The 12,530-nt window shown below is 41.2% G+C and overlaps 1 protein-coding gene across 2 annotated transcripts in view; it reads left to right on the plus strand.

Moving 5' to 3' along the window:
- Positions 1-12,530, plus strand: part of RBPMS (RNA binding protein, mRNA processing factor) — a 701,414-nt gene that overhangs the window by 666,511 nt on the left and 22,373 nt on the right. The gene's annotated exons all lie outside the window — the stretch shown is intronic.

Raw genomic sequence — 12,530 nt, forward strand, 5'->3', positions numbered from 1 at the left:
GGGGTTAATGCGTGAGGTGAGTGCTCGCAAACATTTTCCCGGGGGCCAAAGAAATTGGTCTGTGATGTGACCGAGGGCTGCATTGATGCCAGCCGGGTAGCAGTCGAGGGGCCAGAGAACGGTAAGGTGGAAGTAAGTGTCGCGAGGCATGTACAGCTAGTGACTGAATTGCTTAATGTGAAACCAGAAAACCTGCATCAATCCATGTAACAAAAACAAAAATGTGTGTGGAGGGTCAAGGGGCATATTTACCGACCTGTCTGCTACCACCCCTGTTCAGACTATGAAACATACAACAAAACAGATCAGGTCTGACGATGGTGTGTAACTGTACCAGTGACTGAGAAACAGATAGAATGCATGTGTGCATCACTGTCGTGGGTAGTTATTGGCAACATATAGCTAGAAAGAATCCCATCAGACCACCCTTGATGGTGGAGTTTACGTCACGTGGGAGTCATTGATCATACCATCCCACAAATGGCCATATAGTGCCGTAGTGGGAATGGATGTCAGTAATCTAGCCATAGAGTTTGCCATTAAGTGGACATAATAAAGTGCAGTGCTCAAGTGATATAGTGAAATAAAATTGACTACTTCAGTTCTGACAAAGTGTACATACAGAAACTTCGGTGCCAAAAATTAAAAACGCCTGGTGAAAAGTCTACCCTTTGGCGCTATGCAGGACGGTCGACATGTTTCAGCCTGTGGGACATTATCCCAGCTTTCTTCAGGACCATAGATATAAAAAAGCTACTGCAATTACAACCACAAGTAATGTGTTGGGTAAAAAACTGATACATATCTACCAGAAATTCAAACGTTTTAGGCGTCCACTGGTGGGAGAAGATTGTCTTCTTCCCAGCCTTGTGTGGGTGAAGACCTCACCTCACCCGGCAAACGCTCGGGAGTAGGAGGCCCCGCTCTGTCCGTCGGTGCCCCGGTGTGTGAGCTTGGCACCGACGGACAGAGCGGGGCCTCCTACTCCCGAGCGTTTGCCGGGTGAGGTGAGGTCTTCACCCACACAAGGCTGGGAAGAAGACAATCTTCTCCCACCAGTGGACGCCTAAAACGTTTGAATTTCTGGTAGATATGTATCAGTTTTTTACCCAACACATTACTTGTGGTTGTAATTGCAGTAGCTTTTTTATATCTATGGTCCTGAAGAAAGCTGGGATAATGTCCCACAGGCTGAAACATGTCGACCGTCCTGCATAGCGCCAAAGGGTAGACTTTTCACCAGGCGTTTTTAATTTTTGGCACCGAAGTTTCTGTATGTACACTTTGTCAGAACTGAAGTAGTCAATTTTATTTCACTATATCACTTGAGCACTGCACTTTATTATGTCCACTTAATGGCAAACTCTATGGCTAGATTACTGACATCCATTCCCACTACGGCACTATATGGCCATTTGTGGGATGGTATGATCAATGACTCCCACGTGACGTAAACTCCACCATCAAGGGTGGTCTGATGGGATTCTTTCTAGCTATATGTTGCCAATAACTACCCACGACAGTGATGCACACATGCATTCTATCTGTTTCTCAGTCACTGGTACAGTTACACACCATCGTCAGACCTGATCTGTTTTGTTGTATGTTTCAATCCATGTAACCCCACTTGGCCAAATTGTGTGATCCTAGGCAGTTGTTTAATTTCACTTTCTCTCCTTTTTCATCATAATAACATATAAGAAAACCTCAAAATGCATGACTTCAGGATGTGCACTGTACAAAACCTGCTCCTATCTTTGATTTAATAACTATATTGTTATGTATAATAGCAACCCAGGCCACCTAAAGGGTGCACAAAACAACTAACTTGCCTCTTAGTTCACTATTAACATTAATGTCAGGATGGGGAGAAGCATGAATGCTTCTAAAATCATGTATGAAAACACTTCCCAATGCACTGATATTATCTGATGTACTAAGGTGAAAAGGTTCAAATGTTAATGAAATACACTTTTTGGATTTTGAAGAGACATTATCATATTTTTACAGTTTTGCTGAAAGATGTCTTAAAAAATTAAGGTGTTCCTAAAGTTAAGTGGTGCTGGACTCCTTCTTTTATTCTACTTTGGTTAACTTATAAATAAATGCTTGCCCGTTTATAGTTGAGTACACAGCAGCCCATGCTGGTGTTGGATAGGGGACCGCGGCATGTAAAGGCCAGAAGGGCCGCATGCTGCCCTCCGGCTGTACTTTGAGGATCACCGATTAATATATTGATGTTTTATTGCTTTTGTTAGGTTCTCCACATTATCAGTAGCTTGTGTTTTTTTAATCTAAAATTGGCATGGCACTGGAACAACGGTCCAACTGGAACAACTGTTGTACTGTTGTTAACTGTGCACTTTCTACATTTGCCAATGATTTCCCCCATTTTAAATTCCTTGTTTGTAATTGTAATGGTTTTAATTAACCGTACACAATAAAAGATATACTCACTGTATGAACTAAATAGTACTCAGACTAAAACACTGTTCTTGGCATACATAAGATCACAGAGAAGACCTGCCACAAAATCAAATTCTTGTCACTGGAATTGTTTCCAACAGCTTAAAAAGCCCCTAACATATTTCTCAGCAAGCTGACGTGCAGTAAACCCAAGAGAAACAACCGACATGTTTCCATTTAATACGAGAATTGTAGATGATTGTTTATCTGCAGCGTCAGCAATTTGCCACATGTTTACTTAGGAATGACCTTTCTGCGATTTCATGCCTTTAATTTTATGAATAGTAAACTGAAGGTAGTAAACGGTTAAAAACATTATTTCTGCTCTTACGAAATTATGGAGGCAGCCATGAAATTGCATCCTAGGTCATTCCAACTGTGTCAACTAGAAACACATGTACAAAATATGACGCTTGCAAATTGAGCCAAATGTCTGGTGACATAATCTATGAAATATCCATGCATATATCACACAACACAACAAATCCCAATGACGATGGCTCGATTGCACGCCCAACAACATATGCTTATGGCTATGTCATACACAAGAACGCTAATCCACAACACGGTAATGCAAGAATCACTGAACCCCGATGATCACACTAGGTGAGAAAGGAGAAGCAACAAATGACAAAGTCAGACCTGCCAACTTGTGCATTTTTTTGCCGTGTGAGGAGGGGAAGTGGTCATGAAGAGGCGCGGCTTAGTGCCGAGCACAGCCTGAGACACTTCTAACTCAACAGCTCCCCCCCCCCCCCACCCCAGGACAAGCCTCCACCCCTCCCAAAAACCAAAATCAAAGCTTTTGAGGCTCCCACTGATGTCCTGGAGAGGTTTCCCACCTCATAATGACATCTGCTGAGCTAACCCTCCAAACAATTAGGTGGAAACCTGCTTTCTGCAGGGGTTTCCTGCTAATTGTGTGCACTATGTGATATCTGCTGCTCACCGGGTGACAGTGTGAAAGTAGCCGATATCGTGTGGCACGCCCTGGCACTGTGTGAATTGGAAGGTCTGCAAAGGACAAAACGCAGTGTACAGGTGTGGCACGTAAACACAGTGGACCAAAACTATTTCTGTCAATATGATGTCTATTCTTCATTGCTAAAATCCCTCTACTAGCTGTATAACTAGGTGAAGTTGCATTCCACATGTAGGGCAAATAAACATTCATCCCCATCACGCCAAAAAACATACACTTTTCCATACCATAAACTAATATTAAGAAAAGAAAATCATGGGAGTATCACACCAAAGAGAACCAGGTCTGACATACAAGGCAAAGACAGCACAGCTACCACTGTCAACAAGAGGCATACAAAAACAGGGAGGAGATGCAGCACAAAGTGGCATAAAGGGGTCAAAATACTCACGGGAACTATGTTAAAATAAACAAAACATAATGAAGAAATTTGACTTTTCTTTTAAATAATACTAAATTAATAAATAACATGGAAACAATGTACATTTTTGATATATTTTAAAATATCTATGGAACATAAAAATTTGCAAGGGTTGAATTTAAGGTTAGGAAAAGTTTAGAGTAAATTGAAGGGCTAAGGTTAGGCTTGATGTTGTATTTTTTTCATTATGGCATTCTTTATCCTAGGTTCATCATTACTACCAACACCTAACACAGAATGAGACATTTGTCATTATCACTTCTTCATTTGGGGTTTGTCATCCCATTTTTCATCAAAGAGCTATTCATACGAATACAGGGCCCGATTCACAAAAATAACTTGAGACAGAATTCTAAACTTACTACCATTTTGGTATTCACAGAAGGCACTTACTCATTTTGGTATTCACAGAAGGCACTTACTTATTTTGGTATTCACAGAAGGCACTTACTTATTTCGGTATTCACAGAAGTTAGTCCTAACTTTAGGACTCCTAAATGCCTTCTGTGAATACCGAAAGTCTTAAAGTTAGGATTTTTTCTCAGTTTAGGAGTAGTAAACTTAGGACTCATACCTTTAGGACTCCTAAATGCCTTCTGTGAATACCGAAAGTCTTAAAGTTAGAATTTTTATCAGTTTAGGAGTAGTAAAGTTAGGACTCCTAACTTTAGGACTCCTAAATACCTTCTGTGAATAACGAAAGTCTTAAAGTTAGGATTTTGTCTTAAGTTAGTTCTGTGAATCAGCCCACAGATCCCAGTCACCACCTTGCTTACAAATTATTATGCATGTGGCACCATCACCCTTATAACGTTCTTTGGATTAATCCACAACATGTACAGATGGCATCAATCACCTACCTGTCCAATGCCCCTGGAGTGTACAATACTACAACTGCAATCCTGCATCACAACCACAGGAGGCGTCAGCGTCATGGCCAAGACAAAGAGCTATGTTAAGGGAAGGGGCTAACTACCGCTTAGAGCAATTCCATATCACAAGCAGGAGGGTTGCCGGCCAAGACGCACTACTCACTGAGGAAGTCACAAGTGAACCTACGCCCAACCTTAACCTAAATTTCAATCATGCATTGATGGGTCCACACATACTCGAAGCTTCAAGCACTAAACCAACCAGAAGGCATGCCAACTGCACATGCAGCCATCACACGTCCACCACAGAACGACTAGTTTTAAACTACATTGCCCCTTACATCCCGAGCCAATACATGCCAGGACTTTAACCTTGCCTGTCAACTAGTGCAGTGCAGCTGCTTACCTTCCCATATGAAAATAGCTCACCAGTAGGCAACAAAATGGCTGCATCAAAATGGCTGTGTGTCTTGGAGGATATTCACATTTAAAAGAAAAAACAAATCAGAGTCTGTAAACATTCAGGCCTCGAGTACTGACATGCTTCGGTTAACCAGCAGCAGTAGTGCACACCCTTGCAATCTGTGACCTTTACACTACCTTAGAGTGCCTTATGCCCAGAAGGTTTCAATACGTAGGGATGCTAAAGGTGGCTGCGATTGCCACAGATTTCACCACTAGCAACACCGGTTCATAAGCAGCAACCACCATGGCATTTCACTTATGAAGGGAGTGAAAGCGAGGCAGGTTTCAGCTGGCAAGACACCTGACTTAGTCAAAGACGTGAGTCTCATTTTTAATACTGTCCGGGTGCTTCAGGGATGGAAGTGCCTGCAGATACCTGCTGTCAAATATATCCTCACCCTGATGACAAAGTCTTGAAGAACAGCTGGGAGCATGAGTGGTGAAGGATAGATTGGCCTTAGGCATCCGACTGGGCAGGACTTCGGGATTCAACTAGAGATGCTTGCCATAATGAAGATAGGATGCCTGAATCGCCCGGGTGAAGAGGTGGGTATTTAAAGATCTTCTGAATTGAAGGTAATCGTTTTCTAGTTTCAAAAGCAGAAGTAAGGAGTTCCACAAGGAAGAACCTTGAAGGACATATTGACCACCATATGTCTTGTATCTAAAGGGTCATGTTGGCAATAGCACTGGTTGGTGGACCTGATGCCTATGGTTGGTTGGTGAGTGACCATGAAGTACCTTGTTTGCAATGCAGAGTTTTTAATGTTGCTCTTCCTTTTACTGGGAGGCGGTGAAGGGATTTCAGGGTAGTTGTTATGTGACGAGCTGTATAGTTTGGAACTCTGGAGTTCTAATAGACAGGTACTGGAGAGACATTATACAAGCTGTTGCAGTAGTAAAGTAAATACATTAATATAGCTTTATTTTGGTTAAAAACCTAAAAAGCACCAATACATATTACATATAAAACAAATAATGCTTGATCATACAGTAAAAAGCAGTTAAAGCTATCTAGATCATTTCAGTGGTACCCTAGTGTACATCTAGTTAGTTACAAAAAACCATCATCGGTGTGAAATTTATTCGCCCTTTTACAAATGCCTAACCATCATCACCTGTCTTCCCAGAGCCACAATGAGGAGTAAAGGTTTGTCCTACAGACCCTCAGGCACACTTTAACTAATTAAAATTAAATCCAAGTAATTTGTCCGTACTTAAATCGCCATAATAGGTGGATTAATTATGATAATCATAATATGATCATAATATGATTTTGTAAGTGACTATTTTATCATCGAGCTGCTAACTCTTCAAAATCAGTTCTGTAGGAATATAAATTCAATCACATTAAAACTTTAAAACTATGGAACACAATAAAAAAAATTAGGAAACGTTAAAAAGTGCAAAATAGCAATGTGCTGGCAGCTATTGGCCCTTCTTTCTCCATGCTAGCTTATTCACTTCAAACATTTTCTGTAAGAATTTTGGTATGACTTTCCTTACGATTGGGGTCCACAAAATTTGCAGTAAACCAAGTGTGATATGACCACTCCACAGGAAAGCAGCAGTAAAATCTCTTTTAGCAGATATAAATGGTAGAATGTTGTTGAGGAAACAGCATTTCATATTCATATATAATGGATATGCAGCATCACATGCATTGCAGTTTCTATATATTTTTACGTAGATGCAAAAGAGGTATCCCTACTCTAAGAGACAGGGTTCCGTATTAGACTTAACAGTCACAAGTAAATACTCTTGGAGACCTAAAATCAGTCACTTCATTTATTCAAAAACGACTTCAATACCGCTCTCTCATACACACCAGTCTTGGAAGAGCCAGAGACAATTATCGATTATCAAATTTAATATAAAAAATAGATTCAATAGAGTCATACAAAAAAAGACAGTTCAATCTAAAAACAGGTAATAAATATTATTGAAGATTATATCATAGGTACACAGGTTAAAAGGAGAGACCACACATAAGACATACACATTTGTCATAAAATTATGTTAATTTGTAGGATTCCATAAGGGCAAAACATTGTAAAAAAGAAAATTGCAACATGTGAAACTTTGTTCCTCAAATTTAACAAAGTTAGGCATCAACGTATTTCGGTAGATATTGCAGGATAAAACCCCCGTCTTCATGACAACAAGTATATTTCCCTCCTAACAATTTATACAATATTTGCCACTATAAACATTAAGGTAAGGCAAGATAAGCTCTGCTCGGACCTTTGTTAAACCTAGGAATTGAAACCCTAATCCTATTTTCAATTTGCACTACTCCTGGAATACTTGTTCAAAACATGTCGCGGTAGACAAAGCCACTAATAAGGCATTTGATATATTTCATTTCGATTCAGTTCAGTTCACAGAGTTTTGCCTACTTAGCACTCCACTTGGAGCACAGAGTTTTGCAGAAACTATGTCTACTCCACGTGGCGGAGTTTACCAGTGCTCAGTGCTGCTCACTCTAGTTTTAAAAACTCCTGAAAGCTTCCTAATCCCTCTGTGGCCAGGCCCTGCATGGCCGCTCCCCTCCCCCCACCTCTCGATTGGTAACACCGCTTGGGCGAATGGCGCAACCCGCACTGGCCCAACTGGAGCGCTGCTGTCACCTCACCCTGTCTCCTGGGTGTGGTAGTGGGTCTGCTGCCCTGATGTCTTCCGCATGATTCAGTCAGAGCAGGCATCAGAGGACACCGCCACCTACTGTCGGTGCACTGGGATCCATTGGTGAATTGTACCTGTGGAAACCTTCGGCGTGGTTTGGGCGGCAGACTCTTTCATACTGGATGGATTATGGAATTCTAAACATGTGGCAGGTAAGGAACATGCTAAGACCAGCAAAGAAACTTGTCCATGGGCGCTAGACAGTTGGGACCTCATGAGATGATACATGTGTGCAGAGGAGGCATGCTCTGATACGATAGTGTTATCTGTATTGCCCACAGTCTACTTGGTCTGTTATAACTGTCTGCTGTCTGTGGTGCCTTTTAGGCAATTCTGCAGCTTGCATCACAGACTGGTGACAGAGACACGCCCTGACGATATCTTGGTCGGTCTGAATGAGGTGGCAGGTTTTATTCAGTGACTTTGGGGATTTATTCAGTGACTGTAGGGTATATGACTTTGGGGATTTTATTCAGTGAGTGGAGGGTGTATGACTGTGGGGTTTCATTCAGTGAGTGGAGGGTGTATGACTGTGGGGTTTTATTCAGTGAGGGGAGGGTGTATGACTTTGGGGTTAATTCAGTGACTAGAGGGTGTATGGCATCTCATTATTAGGACATCACATCGCTGCACAGTCCGGGTAGCTTGGGTTCCATCACAGACCGCAGCCAGATAAGGCTTACCTGAAGACCATCCTCAGCTCTGGAGAGCGCTGCCTTGAGGGATCTGCCTCTGTCCAATTAAGGGTCACAACTAATGGAGCCGATTCTAGCATCTTGAGACATCTTCAACCCCTTGCGGCATTGCAAATGACATGTTGCCTCTGTGAATTGGCCACACTTGCCACCTTCTCAGCCGAACATTATTCTCACCATGGCCTAGGAGTTTTCTGCAGCATCATAGACATAGTGGTCCTCAAAGGAAAGGATAGGACCCTTCAACCTTCAGCCATCACCAGGTTACCAAAGTCCTGATGCGACCCTAATAATGGATATAGAGTTGAAACACCGTCAACACACAAAAAAGACAGATTGAATTTTTCTATGGGTGGCACATTGAGAAACCCATTTGTTGTTTCAAATATAATTGGCTTTCTTAAATAACCAATATACCTCAAATGTTCACAAACTTTACCACTGTGCTTTGCTTCTTGTTGAGTTTTGATTTTTTTTTTACTTGGGGTTTGCTTTTCTGTCCCAGAAAATCTTCTATCACTCTAATCATAATGACTGTTAAGACTGTATTATTGTCTTTAAAAAAAAAAAAAATTGGTTTGGCTGATTCGGATTAAACCACAAGATATTGGCTGCTCATTTTGAATTCATGTCTACATTGATTAAGTCAAGACAAGAACATTCTGTCCAAAATTTTAATTGAAATACTGATATAGATTTAGTCCTCACAGAAAATTCTGCGTCACTAAAACAATTTCTTTAAATGAGTTCCATGCAAATACTTGTTCCAAGATCACTTAATTCCCTTGTTCACATGGGCATTACGGTCGCTCTTGTTTTTGTTGAAAATTACATTATTACAGCACTGAATCGTAAAACTGGGCATACACAGTCTGGAGGATTCTGAAGTACTTAATAAACAACATGCCTGTGACCCTTACTACAATAATTCCATCTCGTGCCTCTAAGACCATCCTATTCGGTGTATCATTTGAGTGGATAAAGTTTGTAGGAGGAAGATGTCCGCACACACACTTATAAATCTGTCCTAAAAAATCCTTGTGAAACCATATATCATATGAGGGTGCCGGGCAGTGGAGTGTAACATACTTTGAACTGCTAAATCTTTAACAAATTTGGGGGCAAGATGGGTGTCCAAATCAAGCCCAGATGGGCTGGGTCCACACCATATTTTAAGGATAACCTAACCACTGACTAATTACATAAGTTGTCTTTCAAATCAAGGTAAGTACATTTTTATGTAGGGGACAAGAACATCTGGCGTGAATTCAAGTGTCTTGGACCTACATTGGACACTCTTACAGTCACTTCTTGTCATTTTCCCTACTCTGCAGGAGTAAAGCTGGCACACGAATGCTTGCCAAATTGTGACTTTATTTTTTTAATTAAATACAAGCTTAAACCAGTAATATTTCAAGCAGTTAAACCATGTTACGACGTGAACTCCATCTTACTATACTGTCTTCATGTCTGAACTAAGAAAATAAAGAGGACAGTTGGTACATTAACTTGGCTGACAGTTGTTATTTAAAAAAAAATTAACTAAGCACTATCAAAGTAGTGACAGAGTAACCCACTTGTTCACAGAATTATCCAAGCGCTACAAAGAGCATTGAAGAAGGAATCAAGCGCTATATAGAACATTGAAAGAACATATAACGAATGACCCGCTTATTAATTAGCCAATCGCTACAAAGAGCAGTGACAGATTACCCCACTTGCTCAAAGAATGAACCAAGGGGCATATTACGAAGGGCCATTATCGCCGCCTTAGCGTGACTTTTTCCCAAAAAAGCGGCGATAATTTTATCGCCCTATTACCTAGCTGTCGCTAACACCAGTTAGCGACGGCTAGTAGGAAATAGCGATCATCTTGGGGCCCACTTTGCATGTCAGTGATATTTATCGCTAATGACATGCAAAGTGGGCGTGCCAAGATGTTAGCGACTGGAAACAGTCGCTAATATCGCTATCTCCAATTATCAACAAAGCCTTACTTTTGGAAATATTCGCGCTAAGCGTGAATATCTCCAAAAGCTAACGCCTGCCCAGAGCAGTTTTTAGCCATGTTATCCAATGGAAGGTGGATAACATGGCTAAGAGCATTGTCACGATAATGCATGAATATCGCAGATTTTTCAGCGATATTCATGCATTTCGCAGGATTTTTACCGCTTTTGAGATAAACCTTGATAATATCAAGGTATCTCAGCGGTAAAAATCGTCGGAGCGCGGCGATATAATTTTAGCCGCTAACCATGCATAGCGATAATTATGGTTATTGCTTGGTAATGTGCTACAAAGAGTAGTGACGGAATAACACCGCTATTCAAGCAAGCAGGCTGAATGATAATACAGACACTTACAAAAACTTGACAACACAGGCAGGGCACAAGCAGAGCTGCATCTACCTACAGTTTCCAGGAAAAGGGTTTGATTGTATTTTTAAATGGATGCGCATTTCTGAGGCCATGAGAGCAATGCGAACTTTACACCATACACTGACATATGAAGATGCGAACAAAATACCGCAGAGCGCCTCATATGCTGCAGATCTGACAATGACCCCATTGGGAGTTGTGGTTCACGGAGCGAGGTTCACGTCACAAGAGGCAGGTGCGCTCCAGCTCACACCAGAAACCATGCTGGCCTCCACCCAATCTCAACAGAGAATAAAACAAGCATTTGCAATGCTATAGGTCTCGCAGCATTAAAGTTTGAGTTACTGGCATTGTAAATGACAATGCTTTGCATTAATTTTTTTTTACATTTGCAATTGGTATATAAACATTGTTTGTGAGTAGTTAGCTGTTGCTTATGCTAAGCTAAGTTGGCAGTAATATAGAGTGCTAGTCTTGCTTGTTATAAGCATGCTGATTGAAAGCGCTCTGATACCTGCGGGTAAAGTTTGCGCCATATAGAAGTGAAAACTAATAAATAAATAAAAAACCGCCTACCTGTACCACGTCCGTTCTTATGACAGAAGCATGCACAAAGAGAGAAGGGATAGAGGTGTGCACACACAAGGAAGCAGAGACGTGCACACATGAAACAATGGAAGCGCAGAGGTAAGCATAAACGCGGGGCACGGGGAGGCAGAGGGATGCACACAAGAGAAGCTGAAAGGTGCAAGCGGGGATGGGGAGGCACATGGATGCGCACAGCACGAAAGAGACAGGGAGTGTACAGGTGCACAGAGGAATGCATAGTAAGGCGCAGAGGTGCACAGAGCTGGAAGCAGAGAGGAGTGCACACAAGCGAGGCTAAGAGGTGCAGCAGGAGGGGCAGATTCTTGCACATAGAGGTGAGGACACAGGGGTGTAAGGGTGCAAACGTCAACAATAGATGAAGAAAATTACACGGAGCCAGTTGGTTCCTGCAGCTACCATGTTGTATGATTTTAGTACCAGTGTCATTGTCCGCTTTTGTAGTGGGGACGACCCAGTTTCTCTAGTTAAACGTAGAAAAATTAGATGCTATATACTAAATTAGAAGTGTAGCTTATTTGGTTTATTAAATCCTACTTAAACTCTAAAGTGAATAATCATGCTTAACAACAATTTATATACAATTCAAGTCACAAAATTATCTTCATAGTGATCATGCGTTAATTAAGCTTTATATACATAAACTTACAATGTATCAGCGTTGAACACGAGAATACAATGCTAGTGTAATTTTTTTTTAAACTAATCATGCCGTGCACACATTTTAAATGATGCACAGAAATTCAAATAAATACAAAGTTTCTAAAAAGTTACTAGCATATATGAAATTGAACACTGAAAAAAACACTAGGTCCTTACTAATAATCCTATTGGCTCTGCCAAGCCTTTTTAGCCATGCTGTACCGCTTCGCGTATGCTGTGCAGCATTGGCTATTTAAAAAGAAAAAAAAGCATGACACAGCTGCTGTGTCATTTTGTAGGTAGGCACATGTCTTC

Source organism: Lissotriton helveticus, chromosome 2_1, assembly GCF_964261635.1.
Source record: "Lissotriton helveticus chromosome 2_1, aLisHel1.1, whole genome shotgun sequence".
NCBI lineage: Eukaryota > Metazoa > Chordata > Amphibia > Caudata > Salamandridae > Lissotriton > Lissotriton helveticus.